This window comes from Tachyglossus aculeatus, chromosome 1, assembly GCF_015852505.1.
Source record: "Tachyglossus aculeatus isolate mTacAcu1 chromosome 1, mTacAcu1.pri, whole genome shotgun sequence".
NCBI classification, from domain to species: domain Eukaryota; kingdom Metazoa; phylum Chordata; class Mammalia; order Monotremata; family Tachyglossidae; genus Tachyglossus; species Tachyglossus aculeatus.
Window position 1 is genome coordinate 120568427 of NC_052066.1, and position 27401 is coordinate 120595827.

At 43.3% G+C, this 27401-nt stretch overlaps 1 protein-coding gene across 1 annotated transcript in view; it reads right to left on the reverse strand.

Annotated features, from left to right (window-relative positions):
- The window catches only part of HPCAL1 (hippocalcin like 1), a 160874-nt gene that overhangs the window by 77934 nt on the left and 55539 nt on the right, over positions 1-27401 (reverse strand). The gene's annotated exons all lie outside the window — the stretch shown is intronic.

Consider the following 27401-nt stretch of genomic DNA (forward strand, 5'->3'; position numbering starts at 1 on the left):
AATACCAGCAGCAAAGATCGCAGGGAATATCGAGGCAACGGTTTTCTGGGCTGTGGTGCCACAGTCCCGTACTGGCACTAGACCGCAGCCAATTTGGCCATAAACTGATCTGGTACATAAGAAACCTCTGCATAAACTTTGCAATGTGTAGCATCTTTGCCCACCTATGAGCTCTTGCATTTCATGCCCCAGGAGAGAAGCTGCATGGCCTAGTGGATAAAGCACGAGCATGGGAGTCAGAAAGTCTTGGGTTCTAATCCTCTTTCTGCCATTTTTCTGCTGCCCAAGTGACCTTGGGCCAGTCACTTCACTTCTCTGGGCCTCGGTTCCCTCATCGGTAAAATGAGGAATAAGGCTGTGAGCCCTATGTCGACCAGACACTCACTTCATCATCATCACTGGTAGAAATAGTATTTATCGCTTGGCCTAGTGGATAGAGAACAGGCCTGGGAGTTACGTGGTTTAGTGGCAAGAACAAGGACTTGGGAGTCAGAAGACATAGGTTCTAATCCTGGCTCTGCCATTTTTCAGCTGTGTGACCTTGGGCAAGCCACTTAACTTCTCTGTGTCTCAGTTACCTCATCTGTAAAATGGGGATTAAGACTGTGAGACAACCTGATTACCTTGTATCTATCTACCCCAGTGCTTAGAACAGTGCTTGGCACATAGTAAGTGCTTAGCAAATACCATAATTTTTATTGTTATTAAAAGGAACTGGGTTCTAATCCCGGCTCCATCACTTGTCTGCTGTGTGACCTTGGATAGATGACTTCACTTCTCTGTACCTCGGTTACCTCATCTCTGAGCCCTATGTAGGATATGGACTGTGCTCAACTGGATTAGCGTCCATCTACCCAGTGCTTAGTACAGTGCCAAGGCTAGGGCCCAAACACTTAGATCTACTTCACAGGGGTCCCACATGCAGCAGCATCACGTTTAAGGTCTTATATAAACAATGGCATGAAGTGTCCCAATTTACATGACTAAAACGTTGTTACGCATATGCTTGTCAAATTAAAAGCACAACCCAAATAGAGTCTCACGGAAAATTTAATTTCTTCTTCAAATAAACTGGTTTATGTTACCTTCTCACACTCCTTATCCATGATCAATTGTATATATTGACCACTTAACTGTGTTCAGAACACTCTACTAAGCATTTGGGATGTACAATATAAACAGAGTTGGTAGATACGTTCCCTGCCCAAAATTAGCTTAAAGTCTAGAGGGAGCTCACAGAAACATGAATTTCCATACCCCTTTGTTGTCCTGGTTTTGATGCCAACTGATAGAAAATTGGTACAGAATACACAGTAGTTACTACTGAGAAGCAGCATGGCTCAGTGGAAAGAGCACGGGCTTTGGAGTCAGAGGTCATGGGTTCGAATCCCTGCTCCGCCAACTGTCGGCTGTGTGACTTTGGGCAAGTCACTTCACTTCTCTGCGCCTCAGTTACCTCATCTGTAAAATGGGGATTAAGATTGTGAGCCCCCCGTGGGGCAACCTGATCACCTTGTAACCTCCCCAGTGCTTAGAACAGTGCTTTGCACATAGTAAGCGCTTAACAAATGCTATCATTATTATTATTATTATTACCAGCCCACTTTTGCTTTCAGCATTCACTTTCTGAACCCCTGACCTCCACTGAACTGAAGGAGAAAAATTACTCCCTCCTCTTCTTCTGACCCAGTCATTACCCTGGATTGCATAATAATAATAATAGTATTTGTTAAGTGCTTACTATGTGCCAGGCACTATACTAAGTGCTGGAATGGATAAAAGCATATTGGGATGGACCCAGTCCCTGTCCCATATAGGGCTCACCGTCTCTATATGTTGCCAACTTGTATTTCCCAAGCGCTCAGTACAGTGCTCTGCACACAGTAAGCGCTCAATAAATATGATTGAATGAATGAATGAATCTCCATTTCACAGATGAGGTAACAGGCACAGAGAAGTGAAGTAGCTTGCCCAAAGCTACACAGAAGACAAGTGATGGAGGCAGAATTAGAACCCACGACCTTTTAACTTCCAGGCCTGGGCTCTATCACTACGCCATGCTGCTCCTCATACCCACTTCTTTTATTTAGACAATTATCCATTCAGAGAGACAACACTGAGAAACCCTAGAACTAAGCTTTTCTAATAATCTGAATAGCCTAAGAATGGAAGCCATTAAAGTCTCTACTTTCTGTTATCTTACACTTTCATCGCACCTCCACCTTATTTCCCTTTGCCAAAATGAAAACCTGTCTTTTGGTAGGTGAATCCATCCTTGAGCCCTGATTAAATACAGTCCAAAATGTACAATAAACACTGGGCATCTCCTAAAAAGGGCCCCGCATGTGAAAACTTGCCAAACTTGCATTTGCACAAGAAAACGTGTCTTTAAGGCTCTTTAAGTAGCAAATATAAACTCCTATACCTTTGAAATGTAACTGCAAGTTGGCTGTTCTGAAAGTGGATGCATCCTCTTAAGGAAAAATCACCTGGCCTGAAATGTTAGAATCAGTTGAGAAACTTTAGTTCCAGGCCAGAGGAAAGACACGAGAAAAGGGGTCAGCAGGGAGACAGACGTGATCAAAGTTCAGGTAGTAGGTTGGTATTAGATGAGCAAAGTATGTGGGCTGGGTTGTAGTAGAAAATCAGGAAGGTAAAGTAAGAGGAAGCAAGTTGATTGAGTGAGGCTACTGCATCAGCCTCCTCTCTGATCTCCCATCCTCCCATCTCTCCCCACTTCAATCTATACTTCACTCAGCTGCCTGGATTATCTTTCTACAGAAACGCTCTGGGCATGTCACTTCCCTCCTCAAAAATCTCCAGTGGTTGCCTATCAACCTTTGAATCAAGCAAAAACTCCTCACTCTCGGCTTCAAAGCTCTCTATCACCTCGCCCCCTCCTACCTCACCTCCCTTCTCTCGTTCTACAGCCCAACCCACACACTCTGCTCCTCTGCAGCTAATCTCCTCACTGTGCCTTGTCCTCGCCTGTCCGCATTTGACCCCTGGCCCACGTCCTACCTCTGGCCTGGAATGCCCTCCCTCCACACATCTGCCAAGTTAGCTCTCTTCCTCCCTTCAAAACCCTACTGAGAGCTCACCTCCTCTGGGAGGCCTTCCCAGACTTAGCCCCCCCCTTTTCCTCTCCTTCTCCTCTCCATCGCTCCCCCTCCCTCTGCCCTACCCCTTCCCCCTCCCCACAGTACTTGCATATATTTGTACATATTTATTACTCTATTTTATTAATGATGTGTATATAGCTATAATTCTCTTTATTCTGATGGTATTGGCACCTACTTGTTTTGTTGTCTGTCTCTCCCTTCTAGACTGTGAGCCCGTTGTTGGGTAGGAACCATCTGTATATGTTGCTGATTTATACTTCCCAAGTGCTAAGTACAGTGCTCTGCACACAGTAAGCACTTCAAGGCTCTCCATCACCTCGCCCCCTCCTACCTCACCTCCCGTCTCTCCTTCTACAGCCCAGCCTGCACCCTCCACTCCTCTGCTGCTAACCTCCTCACTGTACCTCGTTTTCACCTGTCCCGCCGTTGACCCCCAGCCCACATCCTTCTCCTGGCCTGGAATGCCCTCCCTCCACACATCCAAACTAGCTCTCTTCCTCCCTTCAAAGCCCTACTGAGAGCTCACCTCCTCCAGGAGGCCTTCCCAGACTGAGCCCCACCTTTTCCTCTCCTCCTCCCCATCCCCCCCACCCTACCTCCTTCCTCTCCCCCCAGCACTTGTATATATTTGTACATATTTATTACTCTATTTTAATTGTACATATTTACTACTCTGTTTTATTAGTGATGTGCATATAGCTATAATTCTATTTATTCTGATGCTTTTGACACCTGTCTACATGTTTTGTTTTGTTGTCTTCTAGACTGTGAGCCCCTTTCTAGAGCCACCTTCTAGACTGTGAGCCCACTGGTGGGTAGGGACTGTCTCTATATGTTGCCAACTTGTACTTCCCAAGCACTTAGTACAGTGCTCTGCACAGTAAGTAATAAATACTATTGAATGAATGAATGAATAAATACAATTGAATGAATGAGTGAATGCTTTAAAGGTAAGGGTACGGAATAACTGATGAAAAGATGGATGGGCAACACTGAGGGTGGGGAGAAGTGGACTGAAAGATTCCCTGCCCTCAAGAAGTTTACAATCAATTGGGGAAAACAGACTCTAAAGTAATTTACAGGGAGGCTGAAGGTGAAGGATACTGTTCATGAGTTAGTGCTTTAAGACTAAGTTCATTGGAAAGGGAACACATCTACCAGCTCTGTTATACTGTGTTCTCTCAAGCGCTTAGTACTGTGCTCTGCACACAGTAAGCACTCAAATTCCATGGATGATGATGACGATATCAGGATGTATACAAAAGTACAATGGGAGATCAGAACTGCCCTAGTGTTTAGGAGGATCAAAAGTGCTGAAATAGCAGAGGCACATAACCTGGGGTGATTAGGGGTTAATCAGGATCCCCCCATTCTAGGAGGAAGTGTAATTTTAAAAGTGCTCTGAAGATAAGGAGAGCAGTGATCTGCGGGATTTCAGGTGGAAGGGAATTCCAGAAAGGGGAAAAAGCCAGGAAAGATAAGTCAGCATCAGGAATGATGAGAAGACACAGTAAGCAGACTATCCAGAGGGGTTTGAAGAGTGTGAGTTGAGGTGTAGCGGGAGAAAAGAGTGGATAAATAGGGAGAGAGAGAATTCAATAAATGCCTTAAAGACAGAGATCAGGAGTCCCAGATTGGTGAAAACAACTCATTCAGCAAAGTTTGTTTGTCTTCTCTGTACCAAAAGTGAATGTTTGAAACTATCCAATAACAGTGATTTAGTAACTTGAAATCCAACCACCCTCCCATGATTCACTTCCCTAAGAATTGTGTTTGATCTGACAGTGCAGATGGGCTTTTTCACTTCCACTGGCAAGCAAAATGTAAATCCCTCTGACATTTCTACCTGTCACTCAGGAGGTCAGGTTTTTTTGTTTGTTTGTTTCTCTTTGCCCCACTCTGCATCTCCTTCCTGCTACATGCCACATGATTCCATTCCACCACAGGATCACCTACCGCCCTCCCCACAACCAGCAAAGCCCCATCCCTGCCTTCCACTCCATCTTCGTGGGTTCTGAATCTTGTAGGCTGGAGAGGAGTCACAATGTACCTATCTAGAAATTATATACAACAAATTATTTATATTAATGTTCCTCTCCCTCTCTTGACTCCCTCTCCCTCCCCCTGGCCTGGAATGCCCTCCCTCCCAACATCTGCCAAGCTAACTCTCTTCCTCCCTTCAAGGCCCTACTGAGAGCTCACCTCCTCCAGGAGGTCTTCCCAGACTGAGCCCCCTCCTTCCTCTCTCCCTCGTCCCCCTCTCCATCCCCCCATCTTACCTCCTTCCCTTCCCCACAGCACCTGTATATATGTATATATGTTTGTACATATTTATTACTCTATTTATTTATTTATTTTACTTGTGCATATCTATTCTATTTATTTTATTTTGTTAATATGTTTGGTTTTGTTCTCTGTCTTCCCCTTCTAGACTGTGAGCCCATTGTTGGGTAGGGACTGTCTCTATATGTTGCCAACCTGTACTTCCCAAGTGCTTAGTACAGTGCTCTGCACACAGTAAGCGCTCAATACGATTGATTGATTGATTGATTGACTACAAGCTCCTGGTGAGCAGGAAATGTGTCTACCAACTCTGTTGTACTGTACTGACAGTACAGTGCTCTGCACAAAGTAAGCACACAATAAATAGCATCGACTGATTGATGCAGGGGAGAAACAAGGGAGGGTAGAATAAGTTTAGAGCCTGGGTGAGTTTTGAGGTACAGGGCCAGCATAGTGAGAGAGAGGGGAGAAAACTGTGTTTGGGGCATCAGCAGGGCGGTGACAGAAGGCTCAGGAGCTGGGAGAACAGAAATTTAGGAGAAGGTTGGGAGGGCAAGTGAATAAAGGGAAAAGACCTTTGTGACGGCTCACCTGGGGGCCTACTGAAAGGATGACAGGCTGACAATGATATTTGCGTACTGGCCATGGCTAGTGAATTCACCCAGCTGGCAAAACGTCCGACACTCCCTCATCTCAACCTCAGTCCATAGAAATCAGCCTGTATGGGCTCCTCTATTAAAGAAGAATTATGAAGGCGGGTTCCCCATTAATTCTCTTGCTAATAAAACTTTCCCACTTTTCATTCCACCCCATGTAAATCCTTCTCAGAAGTATTTTTTTTTACAATAGCAAAAATAAAATCTGAAGTAAAAAACCACAAGTGTATACTTTCTTCTCTTTTTTTAATAGGTATTTGTTAAGAGCTTACTATGTGCCAGGCACTGTACTAAGCTCTGGGGTGGACACAAGCTATTCAGGTTGGACATAGTTCATTTCTCACTTGGGGCTCACAATCTTAATCCCCTTTTTGAAGATGAGGGAATTGAGGCACAGATAAGTGACTTGCCCAAGGGCATACAGTAGACAATTGGTGGTGTCAGGATTAGAATCCAGGTCCTTATGACTCCCAGGCCCAGAATTCCCACTCTAACCTGTATCTAACTTCTATTTAAAATTTCATTCCAAATTTATACAAATGGCTGGAAAATGTGCCAAAAGTACAAAGTTTTCCTAGTTGATGCATAATTAAGCACTAAAGCACTTTAAAAATTACAATAGTAGTAATTCAATAGACCACTTTTAAAAATAAATTCATCCACTGAGATTTCTGGGAGAAAAAGCGCTTGTACATTTGAAAGGTGTTTTCGTTGCTACATTAAAGTTTATACTTGAGAACTCTAATCCACAGTTTTCTTAGGTGCTAATCAAAGCATGAGGCAGCAGTAGATTACAAAATAGCAAGCAGTTTAAGAAAATTTCATTTCACTGAACATTTAAGATTGATTGCACCCACCATTAATTCTCTTGTGACAAGGTTGCTAAGGAATTTATGATACTCCCCTTGTAAATACTGTTATCTACCTCCACCAAAGGGGAAGCCACTACAACAAAGGCTTTGTTCAGTTCACATTCCAAAATACAGATGGTGATTAGGAACAGTTAAAATCAAACCAATGCCAAAAAAATGCCCTAGATATGCTGTGAAATGCTGGTGAAGGAAAGCCAAGATGTTTTGAAGATTGTGTAGATGTCTAGATGAGAGTGCATATGGTGTATATATAATTTCAGTTAAAGAGAGACCTCACTTATGTGTCACCTATGCCCTTGGATCTGTATACTTTAAGCACTGGAGCAGCGTGGCTCAGTGGAAAAGATCCCGGGCTTTGGAGTCAGAGGTCATGGGTTCAAATCCCGGCTCTGCCAATTGTCAGCTGTGTGACTTTGGGCAAGTCATTTAACTTCTCTGTGCCTCAGTTCCTTCATCTGTAAAATGGGGATGAAGACTGTGAGCCCTCTGTAGGACAACCTGATCACCTTGTAACCTGCCCAGCGCTTAGAACAGTGCTTTGCACATAGTAAGTGCTTAATAAATGCCATCACCACCAAACCCACAGCACTTATAATAATAATAATAATAACAACAATAATAATAATGGTATTTGTTAAGCACTTATTATGTGCAAAGCACTGTTCAAAGCACTGGGGTGGATACAAGGTGATGAGGTTGTCCCACATGGGGCTCACAGTCTTCACCCCCATTTTACAGATGAGGGAACTGAGGCACAGAGAAGTGAAATGACTTGCCCAAAGTCACACAGCTGATACGTGGTGAAGCCGGGGTTAGAACCCACAACCTCTGACTCCCAAGCCCGGGCTCTTGCCACTGAGCCATGCTGCTTCTCTATGAACTTCTCTATGTGTTCACTTATGAATACACCCCTATATTCTGCCACTTCTAGTATCTGTAATTTCAAAATTTGTCTCCCCCGACTAGACTGTAAGATCCGCATGTGCACAGCATGTGGTAAGTGCTCAATAGATACCAGTGATTGATTGATTGATTAGTACACACAGTTTCTATCCTAACTAAAGGCCCTACAAAGGAAGATGAGAGAGGTCTCACCACCCATTAAGACCTCAAGGAAAGATCTCAGTAAGTTCTTTAACTTTTGTGTTCACTCCCCTCGGGCCGTGATTGCAGAAGCATCTGAATGACAGAATAAAGGGATAGAGAGCGGGATGTCAACAGAAAGCCTCTGAAGCTAGAGAAGACAAGATGGTTCCCTTGATACCATGGGTTGGAGTCGCTTACTTATGCTAAGCTCTCCAACCGGGCATATCCTGCCACAGAGCAAGGTCCTCTCTGCAAGTTCTCAAGGACACAGAGAAGTCTTAACAACAATAACAACGATAATAATAATAATTGTGGTATTTGTTAAGCACTTACTATGCACCAGGCACTGCACTAAGCTCTCGGGGGAATACAAGCAAATCAGATTGGACACAGTCCCCATCCCATGTGGGACTCAACTCTTTGTAGACATCCTTGGAATTAAACTGGGATAGCCTGGGGGATTTTACCTGTGACTTGGAGAGTATTCCTTATATGAACCATGAAGATAAGCTGATTTCCAAATGGCCAGAACGGATATTTATGTCTTATCAACTCCTTGCTAATACTGCAGGGATCTAATGAACATGCAGCCAGAAGCTGGGTGTTCAGATCAACGGGCGCTATTCATTTGAGGCTATTTATTATTCATGGGATTTGTTAAGCACCTACTATGTGTCAAGCACCATTCTAAGCTCTGTACCATGCTAAAGAGTAACAGATTAATTAACAAATTAACACTGACATTTTCTGGCTAGAGACCCAACAAAACAGCTGTTTGCCTAACTGCTACCATAGCTGCTGCTTCTGTGAAGAAAGTAGAAAATCCTTCCAAAGGGAGAATCAATCTATCCATCCATCAGCTGTCTCTGAGGAAGAAGTTCTGACTTGGGCTTGTGCTCTATTTACAACAATTTCATAAAGGTTTCACACATAACATTTCTTCTTAGTGGAATAAACGGCTTGGAGGAAGACACTGCAAAACCCAAATTCTGAAATTGGTAAACGAGAGTGGTACATAAACGGCGCCAGAGTCAGGGAGAGTCCACGAATGAACGGATGGGAGGGAGGGAGAGCATCTGCTCAAGAATGCTAGTGAACCACTGATCTACACCCCTATGTCTTAGAGCCCTGGGGGCACTGAAATACTTTGGAGCCCAGCTTGGCCCTACCTCCTTCCACAGCACCTGTATATATGTATGTACAGATTTATTACTCTATTTTACTTGTACACATTTACTATTCTATTTATTTTGTTCATGATGTGCATTTAGCTTTATCTCTGTTCTGACAACTTGACACCTGTCCACATGTTTTGTTTTGTTGTCTGTCTCCCCCTTCTAGACTGTGAGTCTGTTGTTGGGTAGGGACCGTCTCTAAATGCTGCCAACTTGTACTTCCCAAGTGCTTAGTACAGTGCTCTGCACACAGTAAGCGCTCAATAAATACAGCCTAGCCCACACCCTCCGCTCCTCTGCCGCTAATCTCCTCCCCGTGCCTCGTTCTCGCCTGTCCCGCCGTCAACCTCCGGCCCACATCATCCCCCTGGCCTGGAATGCCCTCTCTCCGCACATCCGCCAAGCTAGCTCTCTTCCTCCCTTCAAAGCCCTACTGAGAGCTCACCTCCTCCAGGAGGCCTTCCCAGACTGAGCCCCCTACTTCCTCTCCCCCTCCTCCCCCTCCCCATTCCCCCACCTTACCTCCTTCCCCTCCCCACAGCACCTGTATATATGTATATATGTTTGTACATATTTATTACTCTATTTTATTTGTACATATTTATTCTATTTATTTTATTTTGTTAATATGTTTTGTTTTGTTCTCTGTCTCCCCCTTCTAGACTGTAAGCCCACTGTTGGGTAGGGATCGTCTCTATATGTTGCCAACTTGTACTTCCCAAGCGCTTAGTACAGTGCTCTGCACACAGTAAGCGCTCAATAAATACGACTAAATGAAAAAAATGAATAAATACAATTGAATGAATGAAATGAATGACCTTTAGGAAAGGGGATCGTGTCCCTGAACCCCAAACCTGACCATGTCCGATATCATTTCTGGTACTCGGAGCGGGGGCAGGAAAGTGCAAATCTAGTGTCACAGTAGCCATACTTGTCGGAAGCCACCGGGATGTGGGTGCAAGCTCATTCAGGCACAGCTCCACCATGAATTCCTCCCACATAGCCTTCACTCCCAACTCCAGCTTCCTACATTCAATAGACTAAATTAAAAAAGCTATGCCAAAAAGTACACATACTAAACTGTCAGATTAAACTAAAGATTTATCACAGTTTTGTTGTTATTACTGTATTTGTTAAGTGCTTACTATGTGTCAAGAACTATTCTAAGAGGTGACACAGAATCAAGTTAATCAGGTTGGACACAATCCCTGTCCCACACAGGCTTGCGGTCTAAGAAGGAGGGGGAACAGGCACTGAATCCCCATTTTACAGGTGAGGAAACTGAGGCACATCAAAGTTAAGTGATTTGACCAAGATCACACAGCAGGCAACTAGCAGAGCTGGGATTAGAACCCAGGTTCTCTAACTCCTGGGCCTGTGCTCTTTCTACTAGGCTGCTCCTCATAATTGAAGACATTAATATAAATAAATACATTACAGATATGTACATAATAATAATTGTGGTATTTGTTAAGCACTTTTTATGTGCCAAGCACTGTTCTAAACACTGGGGTAGATACAAGGTAATACGATTGGACACAGTCCCTGTCCCATATGGGGCTCACAGTCTTAATCCCCATTTTACAGATGAGGTAACTGAGGCCCAGAGAAGTGAAGTGACTTGCACAAGGTCAACCAGCAGACATGTGGCAGAGCTGGCATTAGAACCCACATCCGTGGCCTTTCCACTAGGGCATCCTGCTTCTGCCGTGGGGCTGAGGGAGGGGTGAATAAAGGAAGAAATCCAGATTCATTTATTTATTCAATAGTATTTACTGAGCGCTTACTGTGTGCAGAGCACTGTATTAAGCTCTTGGGAAGTACAAGTTGGCAACATACAGAGACGGTCCCTACTGAACAGCGGGCTCACAAAAGTAATGAATGAATAAATTATTAAAAGCCCCAACATAGACAAGCGCTAAGAAAGTCTGATGGTGGGTGATTTAGTTGAAAAATACCTGCTAGAGGAGGAAGCTTTTTGAAAGAATTTAGAAGAGGGGAAGTCTTGAACCTCTCACATTTGGTGTCTCTGCAAACCTACCGAGCATTCCCTTTATTCCATCACCCAGTTCACGGATGAGAGAAGAAGCACCTCAGCATTCATGAAATAATTGTTTGTATGACCCTGATGCAACGGTGGCCTCTGAGCCATGAGAGCAGTGGCCTCTTCCAAGTAGCAACAAACTGGCATCCAGGGTGGAAACAGGCACTCTGCCCTCTTCTCCCACGACACCATTTCTGGGGCAGCAAAAGCACAGAAATGCAAGGCCATCTTTCCCTACTTGATTCATGAGAATCATACAAAACAAGAAATAAAAACCCTGCTAAAGTCAGAATAAGCTGATTATATCTTTCATTTCGAACCCTGGCCCACGTCCTACCTCTGGCCTGGAATGCCCTCTCTCCTCATATCCGCCAAACTAGCTCTCTTCCCCCTTCAAAGCCCTACTGAGAGCTCACCTCCTGCAGGAGGCCTTCCCAGACTGAGCCCCCCTTTTCCTCAGCTCCTCCTCCCCTCCCCATCATCCCTACTCCCTCCCTCTGCTCTACCCCCTTCTCCGCCCCACAGCACTTGTGTATATTTGTACATACTTATTATTCTATTTATTTTATCAATAATGTGTATATATCTATAATTCTATTTATCTACTTTGATGTTATTGTTTTGTTGTCTGTCTCCCCCCTTCTAGACTGTGAGCCCGCTGTTGGGTAGGGATTGTCTCTATCTGTTGCCAAATTGTACTTTCCAAGTGCTTAGTACAGTGCTCTGCACACAGTATGTGCTCAATAAATATGATTGAATGAATTTCCCTCTGATTGAGTAGTCCCATCCCTTTGTCTTGGAAGGACATCAGAGGAAGCTGGTAGGATTTGTTCTTTGTCAAAGTTATGCTGGTTATTATTCACATCCCTCCTCTCATCAAGAGCTTGCAAACTGATTGAGTGATTCTTTGATGCTTAACAACTGAGAAACCAACCCAATAGTGAGCAGAAAGTGCCTGCAGTAATCAGGGAGGTGAGGGGAAGGGATTCTGCTGTTTCCCAATTAAGGTAGAGAGACCTTGCTCAATTGGTCCCCATTGGATTTGCCAGTCCATTCACTGTTAATCTTTATTCCAGACAGTGGTTATCATGCAGAAAATAAATTCTGGTTTATTAAAGACCCTAGGCCCCTATATGGCATTTGTTCTCAGTTTCCTCTTCCTAATGATAATGGAATGAAGCTGAGTACTAACAGATGGTGTGTTCCACTGCTCGGAACTGTGACTTGGGACACAGGACTCCAATGAACTCCATAATCTCTGCAATGAAAGCCTTTATTATTATTAATAATAATAATGATAATAATAATAATACTTCCACAAGTACGGTTCTTAGATTAGGTCACCCGCAATTATGTCAATGTGGACTTCAATTCCTTTCGGAATGTGAAAACCTTTTAAGAATTACTGTGGAGCAACTAACTTAATGACTGTAGACTTCGGGGGATTTGGGCATTTAGGATGATACAGCATATCAAACTAACACGATGTCATTTGTCGGGGATGTGGCTCAGACATGCAACCATTTAGAATAGTTGAACTAAACTACTTCAACAATGATCATGTGAGCCCTAAGCATCTTTGTGTGTCCAAATCCCCAGGCCTAATATAGTCAATCAATCATCAGTATTTATTGAGCACTCACTGGGTATTACACTAAGCACTTGGGAGAGGACAATACAAGAGTGTTGGAAGACATAATCCCTGCCCTTAAGTAGCTTACAGTCTACAAGGGAGACAGACATTGAAATAAATTACAGATAGATGAAATAAGGAGTATAAAGATATTTATATGATTGTTTTGGGGCTAGGGTAAATACCAAAGGGCTTAAGGGGTACACAGCTAAGTGCACAGGTGATAATGATGGGAGAGTGAGGGGGGGAGAGAGAGAGAAAGAGATGATGGGAAAGAGGGAGGGAGAGAGACAGGAGGGTTTTAAAGGTCAGAAGAGTGGCGCACTGTCAGTTAGGAAGGAAGGAGTTCCAGGTCAGAGGGAGGATGTAGGCAAAGGGTAAGTGGAGGGATAGATGAGATCAAGGTTACAGAGAGTATGTTGGCGTTACAGTGTAAGCTCCTTATAGTCAAGGACATGTCTACCAACTCTGTTTCACTGTACTCTCCCAAGAGCTTACTTAGTACAGTGTTCTTCACACTGTTCAAAAGATACAAATGATTGATTGATAGAGGAGCAGAATTTTTAAACTGGGTTGTAGCAAAAGATCAGTGAGGTAAGTTTGGAGGGAAAGAGCTGACTGGGTGCCTTAAAGCCGAGGGTAAGCAGTTGCTGTTTGATATGGAGGTGGCTGGGCAACAACTGGAGGTTTCTGAGGAGTGGAGTGGTATAATAATAACAATAATAATAATAATGGTATTTATTAAGTGCTTACTATGTGTAAAGCACTGTTCTAAGCGCTGTGGGGGTTACAAGGTGATCAGGTTGTCCCATGGGGGGCTCACAGTCTTAATCCCCTCCTGACTTCAGGACATCTCCATCTGGATGTCTGCCCGCCACCTAAAACTCAACATGTCCAAGACTGAACTCCTTGTCTTCCCTCCCAAACCCTGCACTCTCCCTGACTTTCCCATCACTGTTGACGGCACTACCATCCTTCCCGTCTCACAAGCCCACAACCTTGGTGTCATCCTCAACTCCGCTCTCTCGTTCATCCCTCACATCCAAGCCGTCACCAAAACCTGCCGGTCTCAGCTCTGCAACATTGCCAAGATCCACTCATTCCTCTCCATCCAAACCGCTACCCTGCTCGTTCAAGCTCTCATCCTATCCTGCCTGGACTACTGCATCAGCCTTCTCTCTGATCTCCCATCCTCGTGTCTCTCCCCACTTCAATGCATACTTCATGCTGCTGCCCGGATTGTCTTTGTCCAGAAACGCTCTGGGCACGTTACTCCCCTCCTCAAAAATCTCCGGTGGCTACCAATCAATCTGCGCATCAGGCAGAAAGTCCTCACCCTGGGCTTCAAGGCTGTCCATCACCTCGCCCCCTCCTACCTCACCTCCCTTCTCTCCTTCTCCAGCCCAGCCTGCACCCTCCACTCCTCTGCCGCTAATCTCCTCCCCGTGCCTCGTTCTCCCCTGTCCCGCGGTCGACCCCCGGCCCACGTCATCCCCCTGGCCTGGAATGCCCTCCCTCCGCACATCCGCGAAGTTAGCTCTCTTCGTCCCTTCAAGGCCCTACTGAGAGCTCACCGCCTCCAGGAGGCCTTCCCAGACTGAGCCCCCTCCTTCCTCTCCCCCTCATCCCCCTTTCCATCCCCCCATCTTACCTCCTTCCCTTCCCCACAGCACCTGTATATATGTATATGTTTGTACATATTTATTACTCTATTCATTTATTTTACTTGTACATATCTATTCTATTTTTTTTATTTTGTTAATATGTTTGGTTTTGTTCTCTGTCTCCCCCTTCTAGACTGTGAGCCCACTGTTGGGTAGGGACGGTCTCTATATGTTGCCAACTTGTACTTCCCAAGCGCTTAGTACAGTGCTCTGCACACAGTAAGTGCTCAATAAATACAACTGATTGATTGATTTACAGATGAGGTAACAGGCACAGAGAAGTTAAGGGACTTGCCCAAAGTCACACAGCTGACAATTGGCAGAGCTGGGATTTGAACCCATGACCTCTGATTCCGGAGCCCATGGACTGAGTGGTGCTTCATAAAAATGATCCTGACAGCACAGTGAAGTATGGACTGGAGAGGGGAGAGACAGGAGGCAGGGAGGTCAGCAAGGAGGCTGATGCAGTAGTTAAGGTGGGAACCAATAAGAGCTTAAATGAATATGGTGGCAGTTTGGCAGGATAAGGGAGGATTCTAGAGATGTTGTGATGGTTGAACCAAAAAGATTTTATGACATTGAATTGTGTACAATGAATGAGAGCGATGAGGTGAGAATAATGTCAAAAGTGGATTTGTGAGACGACAGGGAGGATGAAGGTGGTGTTTATGGTGATAGGAAAGTCGGGGAGGGCATGTTTTGCCGAGGAAGATGAGGAATTCTGTTTTGAACATGTGAAGCTCTAGGTGCCAGCATAACATCCAAGTAGAGATGTCCTTAGAGCAGGAGGAAATGTGAAACTGCAAAGAGAGAGACATCAGGGCTGGAGAGTTAGATTGGGGAATCTAGTCCTAAGAACCTACTACACCACCATAATTTCTGAATCGTGTGTTTCTTATTCGCTCTCACTGTTTACAAGCCTTCCCTTTTCTATGTGTCTACTCTCTCCCATTTAGGCTGAGAGCCCATTGGAGCCAAGGAACTATGCTTGAAATGGTTCTATCTGTATTTCCCCAGTGCTTACACAGTGCTCAGCCCACAGAAGACACTTAATAAGTACTTTAATCTACTTGGGCTTCTGAACAGGACTAAATATCACCCAGCATGGGGATGGCAAGAGACATTATGACTACTGTGGAAAGATTTAGGTCACCTCTTCTCCTCTCATCCTCCACCTCACCCTCCACCTCACCCCCCACAAATTACAAGTGTATTAAGGGAGAAATGGGAAACAAGTACCTGATTTTTTTTAAAGAGATGACATAGGATTTCTAAAAAGAAAAGACAGATAAAAATGAACTAGATAGGAGAGAACTCTTGAATTCTAATTGCCAAATAATTTAAGGTTGTTAAATAATGGAAGTGCACACTCGCCTTTTTTTTTTTTAAGAAAAAATTGGATTCCATTTCCCTTATTTCCTGGAGACAAAGAACAGAAGAGTAGGCTCTAAATTAATAAATTCTCAGCCATTAGCTCATTTACACCTTGTGGTAGTTGTACATGGCATCACAAAAGAAAAAGTATCTAAGTACAAAAGATCAGTGTTCATTATAACAATAAGAGCCCCACAGCACAATGAAATACAAAGGGGTACATAGAATTCCTATCTTAACAGGCAATATAGCTTTCATCATAGATAAGAAAGATCCTTAATGTAAATTCCTTGTTCTATGTGACAAAGCCTGATGTTTCTTTTCTTAGCATAAAGATTTGGTATGCTTGTACACTGCTACATTTTTGTTTGTTTATGTTATTTATACTGTAACTTACATTTACGGCACACGGATCTAAATTTGCCAAACTAAAACCAAAGATTTCAAACAATAATGAAATGAAAACTTATAATGTTCTATGGTCATGACTTTGAAGAGAATATCAGGAAAAATAACTATAAAACAGCCAGTTACTGTTCCCCAGAGGGCAATCAATTAACAGTATTATCAAGCATGTACTGTATGCAAAGCACTGGGAAATGCTATAAAGTTGAGCTGTAAAATCATTGTGTGCAAGAAACAAGTCTACCAACTCTGTTAATAGTATATTCTCCCAAGTACTTAGTAGAGTGCTCCTCACACAAGTGCTTAATAAATATAATTGATTGAATAATTAGGGGCTCACAAAAAGTTCTAGGTGGCGGGGAGAACAAAACAAAAACAACAGACACATAGCAAATTCATATTTCAGGGTCATCAAGGATGGCATTGAGTTTGTTGATCCACCCTGCTCCACCCACATTTTCACTGAAAGAAATGATCAAAATGATCAAAAATGAAAATCAATGTGTATTTATTTACACTGTGGTAATGACTAGTCTTTGCATTATTGTCCATTCCTGGAGACACATGGGCAACCTCATCATATCTACTCACTGATCAATTTCTAACATCACCAACCACGAAATACTATAGTTCACGCTGCTGCCCAGATCATCTTTGTGCAGAAACACTCTGGGCATGTTACTCCCCTCCTCAAAAATCTCCAGTGTCTGCCAGTCAACCTACGCATCAAGCAAAAACTCCTCACTCGGCTTCAAGGCTGTCCATCACCTCACCCCCTCCTACCTCACCTCCCTTCTCTCCTTCTACAGCCCAGCCCACACCCTCCGCTCCTCTGCCGCTAACCTGTGCCTCGTTCTCGCCTGTCCCGCCGTCGACCCCCGGCCCACATCCTACCCCTGGCCTGGAATGCCCTCCCTCCGCACATCTGCCAAGCTAGCTCTCTTCCTCCCTTCAAAGCCCTACTGAGAGCTCACCTCCTCCAGGAGGCCTTCCCAGACTGAGCCCCCTTTTTCCTCTCAATCAATTGCATTTATTGAGCGCTTACTGTGTGCAGAGCACTGTACTAAGCGCTTGGGAAGTACAAGTTGGCAACATATAGAGACAGTCCCTACCCAACAGCGGGCTCACAGTCTAGAAGGGGGAGACTGAGAGCAAAACCAAACATATTAACAAAATAAAATAAATAGAATAGATATGTACAAGTAAAATAAATATCCCCCCACCCTACCTCCTTCCCCTCCCCACAGCACCTGTATATATGTTTGTACAGATTTATTACTCTATTTTACTTGTACATATTTACTATTCTATTTGTTTTGTTAATGATGTGCATCTAGCTTTATTTCTATTTATTGTGATGACTTGACACCTGTCCACATGTTTTGTTTTAATAATAATAATAATGATGGCATTTATCAAGCACTTACTATTTGCAAAGCACTGTTCTAAGTGCTGGGGAGGTTACAAGGTGATCAGGTTGTCCCACGTGGGGCTCAGAGTCTTAATCCCCATTTTACAGATGAGGTAACTGAGGCACAGATAAGTTAAGTGACTTGCTTAAAGTCACATGGCTGACAAGTGGTGGAGCCGGGATATGAACCCATGACCCCTGACTCCAAAGCCCACGCTCATTCCACTGAGCCACGCTGCTTCTCCCCCTTCTAGACTGTGAGCCCATTGTTGGGTAGGGACCATCTCTATATGTTGCCAAGTTGTACTTCCCAAGTGCTTAGTACATTGCTCTGCACACAGTACGTGCTCAATAAATACGATTGAATGAATGAATGAAATTCCACTCTCTGACCATTCATTCATCCTTCTCGGTCCCTATCGACTCCCATGCCCATCGACCACAATGGTTGCTTCAGACTCCTCATTCCCTCCTCAAACCCTGGCCTTCACCTTCGACATTCCCTGCCCCTAGTGAATTGGTCATGTACTTCACTGAGAAAATCGCAATCATCAGTCACAATCTTCCTAAAAATCTTCCTTGCTCCTCTCCACACTCATCCTTCTCCTGCCCACTCTTTAACTCTCCTATCCTTCCCAGCAGTAGCTCAGTAGGCAATCTCCTGCCTCCTCTCAAACTCTACCCCCTCTACCAGTGCTCCTTACCTCATCCCTTCACTCCTTTTCAAAACATTTGCCCCTTCTTCCCTCCTTGACCACAGTCTTTTACCAATTGCTCTTCAATGACTCCTTCCCCACTGCTTTCAAACTCATGTATTGAGTTTGAAAGCTCAAACTCAAACTCATGTGCTCATGCATCCCCTTGGCTACCCTCCATCACTCCATCTCCCCTCCTACCATTCCTTTTCAAATTCCTCAAGTAAGCTGTTTACACTTGCTGCCTCCACTTCCTTCCTCAAGCCCCTGCTATCTGGCTTCCGTCCCCTCCACTCCTTGAAAACTGTCTTCTCTAAGGCCACCAATGACATGCTTCAGGGCAAATTCGATTTCTCCACTCCATCCTAATACTCCTCCACCTCTCAGCTGCCTTAGACACTGAAGGATGATGGTGTCATCTACAGTGATGGGAAAGTCAGGTGGATGACAGGATTTGGGTGGGAAGATCTGTACTCACTGTATGTGGATCCTTTCTCTCACGAACCCCTCTTGCCCACATAACCTCCCTCTGTCCTGGATCTCCCTCCCCTTCATAAAAGACAGACCACAACTCTCCGCATCTTCAAAGCCTTACTACAATCACATCTCTTCCTCAACTGAGCCTAACTTCCCCTATCTTGACCTCTCTAATACATTACCTAGACACTTTGCTGTGTACTTAAGCACTTTGATATTCACCCCACCTCTTATGCACCTATCAACCTGCAATTTATTTTAATGCCTGTCTCTCCCTGTAAACTGTAAGCTCCTTGTGGGAAGGGATTGTGCCTACCTACTACACGTCCTCTCCCAAGAGCTTAGTACAGTGCTCTCTGCACCCAGTAACCACTCAATAAATACCAATCATTGATTGGAAACATTCATAAGTTTTTTCTTTTGAAAACAATAAAGATGACTGCTCTCTGGTTCACTGTGGGGCAAGCAACTGATGTCACCTACGTTATGCTCCAGAAGGGCGCCTCGGGACACTTACAACAAAATCCTTGTGGAAATAATTGCTAGCATGTTGCTGGACAGACTCCGCTATTGTGTTCTGCTCCCAAGGCCCTGGAAATATGAGAGCTGTTGCCAAACTGTGAGACTCAGAGACAGGACCCATGGAGGACAGAGGCAGCGTTTTTAAAAACAAAGATACAAGACATAAAGTTTTGGGGTGCTGCATCAGGAGTGAACAAGGACCCAACCAGATGACAAATGGATTGTTTGTTATAAAATCAGATGAAGAACAACACAGTTAAATCCTACCACTGTGATGGACCTCTGGAAATTGATTCCAGAGATATATCTTATCATGCTCTAAAAGCTCTCTGTTCTTTTAGGGATAAAATCGTTTTCTCCATTATTGCAAATAAACATTTGTCTTGGAAACCAATGGAGAAAAATAAACTAGTCATAAGAAGTGCAAGGGAACCAATATTTAATCTTGTAAAATCCTTTATGTGGCTATAAATCCAAGCAAGGGTGAAAAGCTATTTCTGCCTTTTTTTGAGAGTAAAAATCTTTCTGGGTCTAAAAAGGGTATTATAATAAAACAGATTTTGAATGTGATTTTTCAATTTCAGGAGATTAAAAAGGGATGTCCAGGAGCCAGAGTTACATCTGTTGCAAAAACCAAAATTGAAGCGCTGTTCAAATTTTCACAAAAGTTAAGGCCCCAATTTAAACAATAAAGTACACAAAATTGGGTCAGGGAATTACCAAGATGTACTTCGCAAATTCATGTGTTGTTTTACAGAAGCCCATGTCATAACTGCACAAGGAAATCTTCTGATGAGTGTACTGTTAAATATTTAATACACATCTTGCAAGAGCAATATGTTTACAACTTAGAAAAAAAAGTTTTGTAAAAAGTCCCTCCTAATGGTTCTGTACATTCCAAGATCAGAGGATTTTTTTTTTTTTTTTTTTTTAGTTTTTCAGAGAAGAAGAATGATCTAGTGGAAAGAGCCCAGGCCTGCAAGTCAGAAAGCTCTGCCATTTGTCTGCCGTGTGACCTTGGAGAATTGACTTCACTGGGCCTCAGTTACTTCAACTGCAAAATAGGGATTACGATTGTGAACCCCATGTGGGACATGGATGGTGTCCAACCTGTTCAGCCTATATTTACCGCAATACTTAGTTCAGTGCCTAGTATACAGTAAGCACTTAAAACACGATTACCAAAAAAAATAGTTTTCTAAGCAGAAAAATAAAACCAAGGGCTGAAAAGAAAAACTTTCCCCAATTTGTCATTGCAGTAACCTAGTTCTGAAACAATGACTTCATTGCGCTTCTCTTATGAAGCTGTTCTTTCAATCACTGCCCTTTTTCTTTCTCCTGCTACGTCAAAACCACAACTTCAAATAACTGGGCCTTCAATAAAATAAACTCCCTCAGAGCAATGGTGAGCTTTCTGGTAGCTTCTGAACATTTGTGACACCATATGAAATTATTTGTTAGTGCAACGTGTGTCTGTGTGTTGGACATTTAGTCAATGGTGTGTGGAAAACAACCCCCTTAGCTAAAGAACCAAAAGCCCAATAAAGCAAACAAAGCAGGGAGTGACACACACCCAAGGAAATAAAAGGGTAAGGCTATGTACACCACTTTTAGCCACAGGAAGCCACAGTTCCTTAAATGTTTTCCTGTTGAAGAATGAATATTCATTTCATTTCCTACTCCACATTCCCCAGCCCCCAATTAAACTCAAAATTATATTACAGTGGATCAGGAAAATAAAACTTTATGCACATATACACATCTTTTGCCATAGAACTCAATCGCTCAAAAAATGTGTGTTATTTAAGAATCCACAGCAAGTCAGCCCAAGAAGGACTATTCATTTTAGTGAACCACCACTCATCCAAGGCCCAAGGCTTCAGGGTTTCACTGGATTTCCTCAAAGGTCAGCATAAGAGAATAGCTCCTGATTTTCCTTTGTCCAAGTCATGCCCCAGGGAACAGGAGAGAAAAATGTAAAACAACTACAATGGGGGAAAAGATGTACCATAGCCTGCAGTATCCTTTTAAGATTCCACATTCATGAAGTCTCAACAATATGTGCTGCCAGAATGGCTAGATATCATTCCCACGATGCCCAAACTCTTTTAGACTGACAGGCAGGCTGGTGGGCTGGCAGGCGGGCGAAGGAGTAAAACAAAAAAACAAGAAATCCCTTTCAAAAAAGAGATAAGAAACCATTCTAAATGATATTTATCTATCTGCTAAACTGTGTTTGCCCATTAGACAAAATTAAAAGTTTCACCACCTTCCAAGCACTTTAGCATAATCTCACCTTTCCTTCCCTGCCTTCCCTCTTATTTTCTATTTAGCCAACTTGGCACTCTGAGCTCTGGAATGAACAGATTCCTGCAGAAAGTCACAAACCCTTGTATTATCTGAAGAATGTGAACCTACATGAGATTGTTTTATTGCAAAATATTTTAGATCATTACTGTGCAGTTAAAAGCCCGTTAATGTTTAATGGTTTCAGTTTTGCATTTTCCAAATAATATCCACCATAATCAATGGTACTTATTGAGCACTTACTGTGTACAGAGCATCATGCTAAGTGCTGGAGAGAGGACAATACAATAGAGATGGGTGGACATGATCCCTGCCCCCAAGAAGCTTTCAGTCTAGATGGGGAAAGAGACTTAAAATAAATTCAGATAGGAGAAGTAACACAGTGTATGGAGATGTACATAAGAGCAGGGGGGCTGAAGATGGGATAGCAACCCAAGTATATAGGTGACGCAGAAGGGAAGGCAAAGAGGAGAAACGATGATTTAGCCAGGGAAGGCCTCTTGGAGGAGATGTGATTTTAGGAAGGTTTTGAGGGTAGGGAGAATAGTGGACTTGTTCCAGGCTAAGAGGAAGATGTGGGAAAGGGATTGGTGGTGAGATACACGAGAATGGGACACACTGAGTAAGCCAGCGCTAGAGGAACGGAATGTTCGGGCTGGGCTATAGTAGGAGATCAGTGAGGTGAGGCAGGATGGGGTGAGCTGACAGTGCTTTAAAACCAACAGAAAGGAGTTTCTGTCTGATGCAGAGGTGTAAGAGCAGTTATTGGAGGTTCTCTAGCTTTGTACATAAGAAATGTCATTATAGCATCAATCAATCAAGGGTATTTACTGTGCCCTTAATGTGTGCAGAGCACTGTATAATGCACTTGGGAGAGTACAATTCAGTAGAGTTGGTAGATCTGTTCCCTGACCATAAGGAGGAGGGGGAGACACACCGTAAAATAAATTACAGATACGTATCTAAGTGCTCTGTGGGACTGAGGGTGGGGTGAATATCAAGTGCTTAAAGGGTACACAGATCCAGGTGCATAAGTGATGCAGAGGGAAAGAGAGTAGGGGAAATGAAGGTTTAGTCAGGGAAGGCCTCTTGGAGGTGATGGAATTTTAAAGAGGCTTTGAAGGTGGGGAGAGTGGTGCTCTGTCATATATAGAGGGGCAGGGAGTTCCAGACCACTGGCAGGACATGGGCAATAGAGAAAATCAAAGTACAATGAGTAGCATGGCACTAGAGGAGCAAAATGTGCAGGCTAGCTTGTAAGAAATCAACGAAGTAGTAGAGGGCAAGCTGACTGAATGCTTTAAAGGTGATGGTACAGCATTTCTGTTTGACGTGGAGGTGGATGGGCAACCACTAGAGGTTCTTGAGGAGTTGGGAGGCATGGACTGAATATTTTTCCAAAAAATGATTCAGGCAGCAGAGTGAAGTATGAACTGGGCAGGGAACATGTCTACTAACTCTGTTACTTTGAACCCTCCCAAGAGCTTAGTATAATCCTCTGCACTCAGAAAGCGCTCAATAAATACTACTGGTTGGTTGACTGGAGTGGGGAGAGACAAGAGGCAAGGAGGCTGATACAGTAATCAAAGCGGGATAGGATAAGTATTGGATCAACAGGATAGTTTGGATGGAGAGGAAAGGGTGGACTTTAGCAGTGTTACGAAGGTTGAAATGACAGGATTTGGTGACTGACTGAACACATGTGTTAAATGAGGGGGATGAGTTGAGGATAAGGGTAAGTGCTCTGCACACAGTAAGCGCTCAATAAATACGATTGATTGATTATGGACATCACCTAGTAGTTCTTCGAGCCCAGTATTTTGCCTCCAATAGTGCCAAAAGAATACTTGAAGGTACTGTGAAAGTTGTCTTTGACCACCATCCTAGTGGGTAGGAATGTAAGAGCTAAAATTTTGCATTTTTCCTTGTTCATCCCTAACATTCCTGCTAGCAATCCATTATTGACCACCTGTCCCTGAAGATGATTATACTATCTTGGTCTGTCAATGATCTTTATATCTGTATGTCAGTCAGTCAACTGAATTGAGTGCCTTCTCTATGCAGAGCACTGTACTAAGTGCTTGGAAGAGTACAATATAACAATAAACAGACTCATTCCCTGCCCACAATGAGCTTATAGTCTAGAGGGATCTATACATATCTTGGGCGATTTGGATGTATATGCTTGGGAGAGTATCCACTAGTACACGTTTGGGAATTTATACGTGTATATATGTATTCGTTCAGTCAATCGTGTGTTGTGAGTGTACTGGGGTTCTGTGTACATATGTGCATAGGTGGTGTAATCCTGTTGTTTTACCTCTGAAATACTTTGTTTTTCTCTCCCTCCCAGCTCCACATCACCCTTAAGCGCTTTGATACTCACCCCTAAGCCTCATAACACTTCCTTTCTTTAATGTCTGCCTTCCCCACTAGATTGTAAGCTCCCTGAGAGCAGGGCTAAGGTCTGCCAAATGTATTTTATCATATTCTCCCAAGCACTCAGTACAGTGCTCTGTACACAGTAAGCGCTCAATAAATTCTACTGACAGACTGACTGTTGGTCTCATGGAAAGAAGGCCACTAGGAATCAGGGGACCCGGATTCTAGTCCTGGTTCTGACTGGTGAGCTATGCCACTATTGCTGAGCTATGCTGAGCTATTGGTGAGCTATGCCATTATTGATTGAAGATCCATTAAGAGCAAATAGTGAGGTGCACAGGCTTACAATCTAGAGGACAGGCAGTGGGTTACACCCCCAACTCACTTACTTACTTGCTGCATTCCGTGACCCAGCATAAACAGAATTGGCCCGGGGAAGAGAGAGTGCAAATGGTCCCACACCAAACTACTACCAGGTTTATGTTTGCTACAATTTTCCTTAATGAGGCCCTTTTGAAAAACCAAAAGTGGACATAAACACAGATTCATTTCATTAAGTCAGTTGGCCCACTCTGTCATTCTGACTGCAGCCAAAATTACTGTGGCTACTCTGAACTGATTAGTTTTTCAAAGAAACTACGAATTTGGTAAAACCATGCGAACAGTGGTCGTTCTAACAGTGGTTACCAGAATAATAACATAGTCCAATAGTAGATCAACTAGGCCTGTCTGAAAAAGCCTAAATCACCCAGTAACCTAACTTCCCCATCTCCACTACTCTAATTCCAAGCACAAACCCAACTGGGCCTATCAGACGGATGGAATGAGCTCATACAATTTTAATCTGATGCAGAAGGTAGAGCTATATTATTGTTATTGACAACTTTCATGCATTATTGAGTTTAGTGCTTTAAAACTCCTTTACCAAAACTGCTCTGACACATTCCAGCCCATGCTACGAGATTGTGAGAACTACACTTCTAAACTTTTTTAACTGTGGACACCGCAATCCCTTCAGTTTTGAGACTAATGGGACTTATAGTACCATGCTAACTTTTCATTATAAAAATAGCAAATCCTATTCCCTGAACTAGAAGACCAATGATACCTTAATAGAGATTAAATATAGTGCTACCTGAGCTAATCGGATGATGATAATGCTTTGTAATCCTCTGCTGTTAAAGGATGAACATTTGTACTGCACAGAATCAGTAGAAAAGGTCAGTGGTAAAATATTGCCCAGATTCCCCCTTTCACAGAGAATCATTCAAGGGAAGACAAGCAAGAAGAATGTGTATTCAAACAAGTCTAAGCGGAGAAAAGTATGAAGAAGAAAACAAAAAGTCAAGGGCACAACTATCTTTCAGAACCTAACTTCTGGCTAATGTCCAATAAAAATAATAATAGTAACAATAATCTGGCCAGGGAACATGTCCGCTAATTCTGTTGTACTGTATTCTCCCAAGTGCTTAGTACAGTGCTCTGCACATAGTAAGTGCTCAATACAACTGATTGATAATTATAATAATTATGGTATTTGTTAAGCAATTACTATGTTCCAAGCACTGAGGTAGAGGTAGATACAAGCTAATCAAGTTGCACACAGTCCTCTGCCCTACAAAGGACTCACGGAACAGGAATTAAATACCCATTTTATAGAAAAGGAAACTGAGCCACAGAGAAGTTAAGCAACCATAATAATAATAATTATGGTACGTGTTATGTGCTTACTATATGCCAAACACTGTTCTAAACCCTGGGGTAGATACAAGTTAATCAGGTTGGACACAGTCCCTGTCCCATATGGGACTGACACTCTTATTCCCCATTTTACAGATGAGGTCACTGAGCCACAGAGAAGTGAAGTGACTTGCCCAAGGTCACACAGCAGAAAAGTGACAAAGCTATGATTAGAACCCAGGTCCTTCTGACTTGCAGGCCTATGCTCTATCCACTAAGCCATACTGCTTCTTGACATTTAATCAATTCAAATTGATTAAATTGGACTAATCATAGTATTAACTAAATGCTTATTCTGTGCAGAACACTGTACTAGCACATGAGAGAGTACAATAGAAATAGAAGACATGAACCGTGCCCTCAAAAAGGAGCAGTGTGAGAAGCAGTGTGTGGGGCTCAGTGGAAAGAGCACGGGCTTTGGAGTCCGAGGTCAGGGGTTCAAATCCCGGCTCTGGCAATTGCCAGCTGTGTGACTTTGGGCAAGTCACTTCACTTCTCTGGGCCTCAGTTCCCTCATCTGTAAAATGGGGATGAAGACTGTGAGCCCCCTATGGGACAACCTGATCACCTTGTAACCTCCCCAGCACTTAGAACAGTGCTTTGCATACAGTAAGTGCTTAATAAATGCTATCATTATTATTATTAGTAGTAGTAGTAGTAGATAAAGCAGGGGCCTGGGAGTTGGCCTGGGGCAAGTCACTTCTAATCCCTCAGTTCCCTCATTTGTAAAATGGGGATAGGGCTGTGAGAGCCCCAAATGGGAAACGGACTGTGTCTGACCTAATTAGCTTCTGTCTACACCAGCAATTAATACAGTGCCTGGCATATAGTAAGCACTTAACAGATGCCATTTTTTTTAAAGAGTAGCAGAGACAGGTGCCAAAATAAATTACAGATCCATACTTAAATGCTAGGTAGAGGGGGCATTGCTTGGGAGAGACTACCTCTATCCTTTAGTACAAGAATTCCTGTAAAATTGAAAAACTTGAAACCATTACTAAAAATGTTGCTGAGGGAAAGAAAGGCAGAGGTTAGGATTTTAAGCCAGGCAATGAGCAAAAACCAGCCCATTACCAGAAGGCAAAGAACTGTGTCACTCTAGCCAGTAATCAATGGTACTTACTGAGCACCTCTAATTGTCACTGCTCCCTCACTCCACTTTTATCCGATCCCATACCTCTGTCCTAGCCACCCTCCTTCGACCATGTGAGGCTAAGATGCCTAAGGAGAGCCCTGGATTATGTCATGGGGAGCAGTGGTGATACCAGACATACAAACAACAGTACATCTTTGCAAGCTCTTCTAGGACAGGCTTAGTACAGTGCTCTGCACACTAGGAGCACGATAAATGCCATTGATTAATTGATAGGGACCATGGGGACACTGACACAGAAACACTAAAGTACTGGAATGAAATGCCTGTAGAATCACCAATGAAATCCCTTTAAAGGGAATGACAGGGTTTTTTTACAACTGGAAAATTAAGGAGGCTGGACAAAAATCTTTAAGATCACCTGCTGTGTGACCTTGGGCAATTCACTTAACTTCTCTGT